Source organism: Mobula birostris, chromosome 25 (assembly GCF_030028105.1).
Source record: "Mobula birostris isolate sMobBir1 chromosome 25, sMobBir1.hap1, whole genome shotgun sequence".
NCBI classification, from domain to species: domain Eukaryota; kingdom Metazoa; phylum Chordata; class Chondrichthyes; order Myliobatiformes; family Myliobatidae; genus Mobula; species Mobula birostris.
Window position 1 is genome coordinate 3615071 of NC_092394.1, and position 6439 is coordinate 3621509.

The following is a 6439-nucleotide window of genomic DNA, read 5'->3' on the forward strand; positions in this document are numbered from 1 at the left end:
GAGGGAGCTTCACTCTGTGTCTGACCACGGGAGTGTGTGATGGGACAGTGAGGAGGGAGCTTCACCCTGTGTCAGACCCCGGGAGTGTGTGATGGGACAGTGAGGAGGGAGTGTCACTCTGTGTATGACCCCGGGAGTGTGTGATGGGACGGTGTGGAGGGAGCTTCACCCTGTGTCTGACCCCGGGAGTGTGTGATGGGACAGTGAGGAGGGAGTGTCACTCTGTGTCTGACCCCGGGAGTGTGTGATGTGACAGTGAGGAGGGAGTTTCACCCTGTGTCAGACCCCGGGAGTGTGAGGTGGGACAGTGAGGAGAGAGCTTCACCCTGTGTCAGACCCCGGGAGTGTGTGATGGGACAGTGTGGAGAGAGTTTCACCCTGTGTCAGACCCTGGGAGTGTGTGATGGGACGGTGTGGAGGGAGTTTCACTCTGTGTCTGACCCCAGGAGTGTGTGATGGGACGGTGTGCAGGAAGTTTCACTCTGTGTCTGACCCTGGGAGTGTGTGATGGGACAGTGAGGGGGGAGCTTCACCCTCTGTCTGACCCTGGGAGTGTGTGATGGGACAGTGAGGAGGGAGTGTCACTCTGTGTCTGGCCCCGGGAGTGTGTGATGGGACAGTGAGGAGGGAGTTTCACCCTGTGTCAGACCCTGGGAGTGTGTGATGGGACAGTGAGGAGGGAGCTTCACCCTGTGTCAGACCCCGGGAGTGTGTGATGGGACAGTGAGGAGGGAGCTTCACCCTGTGTCAGACCCCGGGAGTGTGTGATGGGACAGTGAGGAGGGAGCTTCACCCTGTGTCAGACCCCGGGAGTGTGTGATGGGATGGTTTGGAGGGAGCTTCACCCTATGTCTGACCCCGGGAGTGTGTGATGGGACAGTGAGGAGGGAGTTTCACCCTGTGTCTGACCCCGGGAGTGTGTGATGGGACAGTGAAGAGGGAGTTTCACTCTGTCTGACCCTGGGAGTGTGTGATGGGACAGTGAGGAGGGAGTGTCACTCTGTGTCTGACCCCGGGAGTGTGTGATGGGACAGTGAGGAGGGAGCTTCACCCTGTGTCAGACCCCGGGAGTGTGTGATTGAAACATAGAAACATAGAAAATAGGTGCAGGAGTAGGCCATTCGGCCCTTCAAGCCTGCACCGCCATTTATTATGATCATGGCTGACCATCCAACTCAGAACCCCGCCCCAGCCTTCCCTCCATACCCCCTGACCCCCGTAGCCACAAGGGCCATATCTAACTCCCTCTTAAATATAGCCAATGAACTGGCCTCAACTGTTTCCTGTGGCAGAGAATTCCACAGATTCACCACTCTCTGTGTGAAGAAGTTTTTCCTAATCTCGGTCCTAAAAGGCTTCCCCTCTATCCTCAAACTGTGGCCCCTCGTTCTGGACTTCCCCAACATCGGGAACAATCTTCCTGCATCTAGCCTGTCCAATCCCTTTAGGATCTTATACGTTTCAATCAGATCCCCCCTCAATCTTCTAAATTCCAACGAGTACAAGCCCAGTTCATCCAGTCTTTCTTCATATGAAAGTCCTGCCATCCCAGGAATCAATCTGGTGAACCTTCTTTGTACTTCCTCTATGGCAAGGATGTCTTTCCTCAGATTAGGGGACCAAAACTGCACACAATACTCCAGGTGTGGTCTCACCAAGGCCTTGTACAACTGCAGTAGTACCTCCCTGCTCCTGTACTCGAATCCTCTCGCTATAAATGCCAGCATACCATTCGCCTTTTTCACCGCCTGCTGTACCTGCATGCCCACTTTCAATGACTGGTGTATAATGACACCCAGGTCTCGTTGCACCTCCCCTTTTCCTAATCGGCCACCATTCAGATAATAATCTGTTTTCCTATTTTTGCCACCAAAGTGGACAACTTCACATTTATCCACATTAAATTGCATCTGCCATGAATTTGCCCACTCACCCAACCTATCCAAGTCACCCTGCATCCTCTTAGCATCCTCCTCACAGCTAACACTGCCACCTAGCTTCGTGTCATCCACAAACTTGGAGATGCTGCATTTAATTCCCTCATCCAAGTCATTAATATATTTTGTAAACAACTGGGGTCCCAGCACTGAGCCTTGCGGTACCCCACTAGTCACCGCCTGCCATTCTGAAAAGGTCCCGTTTATTCCCACTCTTTGCTTCCTGTCTGCTAACCAGTTCTCCACCCACACCAATACCTTACCCCCAATACCACGTGCTTTAAGTTTGCACACTAATCTCCTGTGTGGGACCTTGTCAAAAGCCTTTTGAAAATCCAAATATACCACATCCACTGGTTCTCCCCTATCCACTCTACTAGTTACATCTTCAAAAAATTCTATGAGATTCGTCAGACATGATTTTCCTTTCACAATTCCATGCTGACTTTGTCCGATCATTTCACCGCTTTCCAAATGTGCTGTTATCACATCTTTGATAACTGACTCCAGCAGTTTCCCCACCACCGACGTTAGGCCAACCGGTCTATAATTCCCCGGTTTCTCTCTCCCTCCTTTTTTAAAAAGTGGAGTTACATTAGCCACCCTCCAATCCTCAGGAACTAGTCCAGAATCTAACGAGTTTTGAAAAATTATCACTAATGCATCCACTATTTCTTGGGCTACTTCCTGAAGCACTCTAGGATGCAGACCATCTGGCCCTCGGGATTTATCTGCCTTCAATCCCTTCAATTTACCTAACACCACTTCCCTACTAACATGCATTTCGCTCAGTTCCTCCATCTCACTGGACCCTCTGTCCCCTACTATTTCCGGAAGATTATTTATGTCCTCCTTAGTGAAGACAGAACCAAAGTAATTATTCAATTGGTCTGCCATGTCCTTGCTCCCCATAATCAATTCACCTGTTTCTGTCTGTAGGGGACCTACATTTGTCTTTACCAGTCTTTTCCTTTTTACATATCTATAAAAGCTTTTACAGTCCGTTTTTATGTTCCCTGCCAGTTTTCTCTCATAATCTTTTTTCCCCTTCCTAATTAAGCCCTTTGTCCTCCTCTGCTGAACTCTGAATTTCTCCCAGTCCTCAGGTGAGCCACTTTCTCTGGCTAATTTGTATGCTTCTTCTTTGGAATTGATACTATCCCTAATTTCTCTTGTCAGCCACGGGTGCACTATCTTCCTTGATTTATTCTTTTGCCAAACTGGGATGAACAATTGTTGTAGTTCACCCATGCAATCCTTAAATGCTTGCCATTGCATATCCACCGTCAATCCTTTAAGTGTCATTTGCCAGTCTATCTTAGCTAATTCACATCTCATACCTTCAAAGTTACCCCTCTTTAAGTTCAGAACCTTTGTTTCTGAATTAACTATGTCACTCTCCATCTTAATGAAGAATTCCACAATATTATGGTCACTCTTACCCAAGGGGCCTCTCACGACAAGATTGCTAATTAACCCTTCCTCATTGCTCAAAACCCAGTCCAGAATAGCCTGCTCTCTAGTTGGTTCCTCGACATGTTGGTTCAAAAAACCATCCCGCATACATTCCAAGAAATCCTCTTCCTCAGCACCTTTACCAATTTGGTTCACCCAATCTACATGTAGATTGAAGTCACCCATTATAACTGCTGTTCCTTTATTGCACACATTTCTAATTTCCTGTTTAATACCATCTCCGACCTCACTATACTACTGTTAGGTGGCCTGTACACAACTCCCACCAGCGTCTTCTGCCCCTTAGTGTTACGCAGCTCTACCCATATCGATTCCACATCCTCCCGGCTTATGTCCTTCCTTTCTATTGCGTTAATCTCTTCTTTAACCAGCAACGCCACCCCACCTCCCCTTCCTTCATGTCTATCCCTCCTGAATATTGAATATCCCTGAACGTTGAGCTCCCATCCCTGGTCACCCTGGAGCCAAGTCTCTGTGATCCCAACTATATCATAATCATTAATAACAATCTGCACTTTCAATTCATCCACCTTATTACGAATGCTCCTTGCATTGACACACAAAGCCTTCAGGCGCTCTTTTACGACTCTCTTAGCCCTTATACAATTATGCTGAAAAGTGGCCCTTTTTAATGCTTGCCCTGGATTTGCCGGCCTGCCACTTTTACTTTTCTCCTTACTACTTTTTGCTTCTACCCTCACTTTACACCCCTCTGTCTCTCTGCACTGGTTCCCATCCCCCTGTTGTGAACTAACCTCCTCACGCCTAGCTTCTTTAATTTGATTCCCACCCCCCAACCATTCTAGTTTAAAGTCACCTCAGTAGCCCCCGCTAATCTCCCTGCCAGGATATTGGTCCCCCTAGGATTCAAGTGCAACCCGTCCTTTTTGTACAGGTCACGCCTGCGCCAAAAGAGGTCCCAATGATCCAAAAACTTGAATCCCTGCCCCCTGCTTCAATCCCTCAGCCACGCATTTATCCTCCACCTCATCGCATTCCTACTCTCACTGTCGCGTGGCACAGGCAGTAATCCCGAGAATACTTCCTTTGCGGTCCTTTTTCTCAACTCCCTTCCTAACTCCCTATATTCTCCTTTCAGGACCTCATCCCTTTTCCTACCTATGTCATTGGTACCTATATGTACCACGACCTCTGGCTCCTCACCCTCCCACTTCAGGATATCTTAGACACGATCAGAAATATCCCGGACCCTGGCACCAGGGAGGCAAACTACCATCCGGGTCTCTGGACTGCGTCCACAGAATCGCCTGTCTGACCCTCTCACTATCCAGTCCCCTATCACAACTGCCCTCCTCTTCCTCGCCCTACCCTTCTGAGCTACAGGGCCGGACTCTGTGCCAGAGGCACGGCCACTGTCGCTTCCCCCAGGTAAGCTGTCCCCTCCAACAGTACTCAAACAGGAGTACCTGTTGTTAAGGGGCACAGCCACCGGGGTACTCCCTATTACCTGACTTTTCCCCTTCCCCCTCCTAACCGTGACCCACTTGTCTGCCTCCCATGGCCCTGGCGTGACCATCTGCCTGCAACTCCTCTCTATCACCTCCTCACTCTCCCTGACCAGACGAAGGTCATCGAGCTGCAGCTCCAGTTCCGTAACGCAGTCCCTTAGGAGCTGCATCTCGATGCACTTGGCACAGATGTAGACGTCCGGGAGGCTTGGAGACTCCAGGGCCTCCCACATCCGACGCCGAGAACAGCAAACTGCCCTCACAGTCATACTGCCCCTCTCCTCAAATAACAACAGAAAATGAATGCCAAACCTTCCTCGCCTGTTTCCGCCTAAGCCCGTTGAGCCGAAGCCCTTAAGTCTTCACTCTGCTCCCGGCTCACTCCGCAGCCCGCAAACTCCGCTGTCCGCTCTATGAGGCTCTGTTCCTTTTAAATCTGCCGCACCGCACAGCCCGATGTCACACCTCTCAGAACGCCGTTGGAGAAAAAAAAACCCGAAAATTTCAAAAATGTCTTTCTTGGCACTCCCACTCAGACTTTCAGACTCCTTCTTCGAATCAAGAAGATGATGGGACGGTGTGGAGAGAGTTTCACCCTGTGTCAGACCCCGGGAGTGTGTGATGGGACAGTGAGGAGGGAGCTTCACCCTGTGTCAGACCCCGGGAGTGTGTGATGGGATGGTTTGGAGGGAGCTTCACTCTGTGTCTGACCCCGGGAGTGTGTGATGGGACAGTGAGGAGGGAGTTTCACTCTGCGTCTGACCCCGGGAGTGTGTGATGGGACAGTGAGGAGGGAGTGTCACTCTGTGTCTGACCCCGGGAGTGTGTGATGGGACAGTGAGGAGGGAGTTTCACCCTGTGTCAGACCCCGGGAGTGTGTGATGGGACAGTGAAGAGGGAGTTTCACCCTGTGTCAGACCCCGGGAGTGTGTGATGGGACAGTGAAGAGGGAGCTTCACCCTGTGTCAGACCCCGGGAATGTGTGATGGGACGGTGTGGAGAGAGTTTCACCCTGTGTCAGACCCCGGGAGTGTGTGATGGGACAGTGAGGAGGGAGTTTCACTCTGTGTCTGACCCCGGGAGTGTGTGATGGGATGGTTTGGAGGGAGCTTCACTCTGTGTCTGACCCCGGGAGTGTGTGATGGGACGGTGTGGAGGGAGCTTCACTCGGTGTCTGACCCCGGGAGTGTGTGATGGGACACTAGAGAGAGTTTCACTCTGTGTCTGACCCCGGGAGTGAGTGATGGGATAGTGCGGAAGGAGTTTCACTCTGTGTCTGACCCCGGGAGTGTGTGATGGGACGGTGTGGAGGGAGTTTCACTCTGTGTCTGACCCCGGGAGTGTGTGATGGGACGATGTGGAGGGAGATTCGCTCTGTGTCTGACCCCGGGAGTGTGTGATGGGACAGTGAGGAGGGGAGCGCCATCTACTGTCTGACTCTGGGAGTGTGTGATGGGATGAGCTTCCGCAGATTCGAGCTAAGTTTCCAATGAAGGGGAATCTGCGTGTTGACAGTATAATTTATTTAAAGATTAGTTGTATTTGTCACGTGTGCAT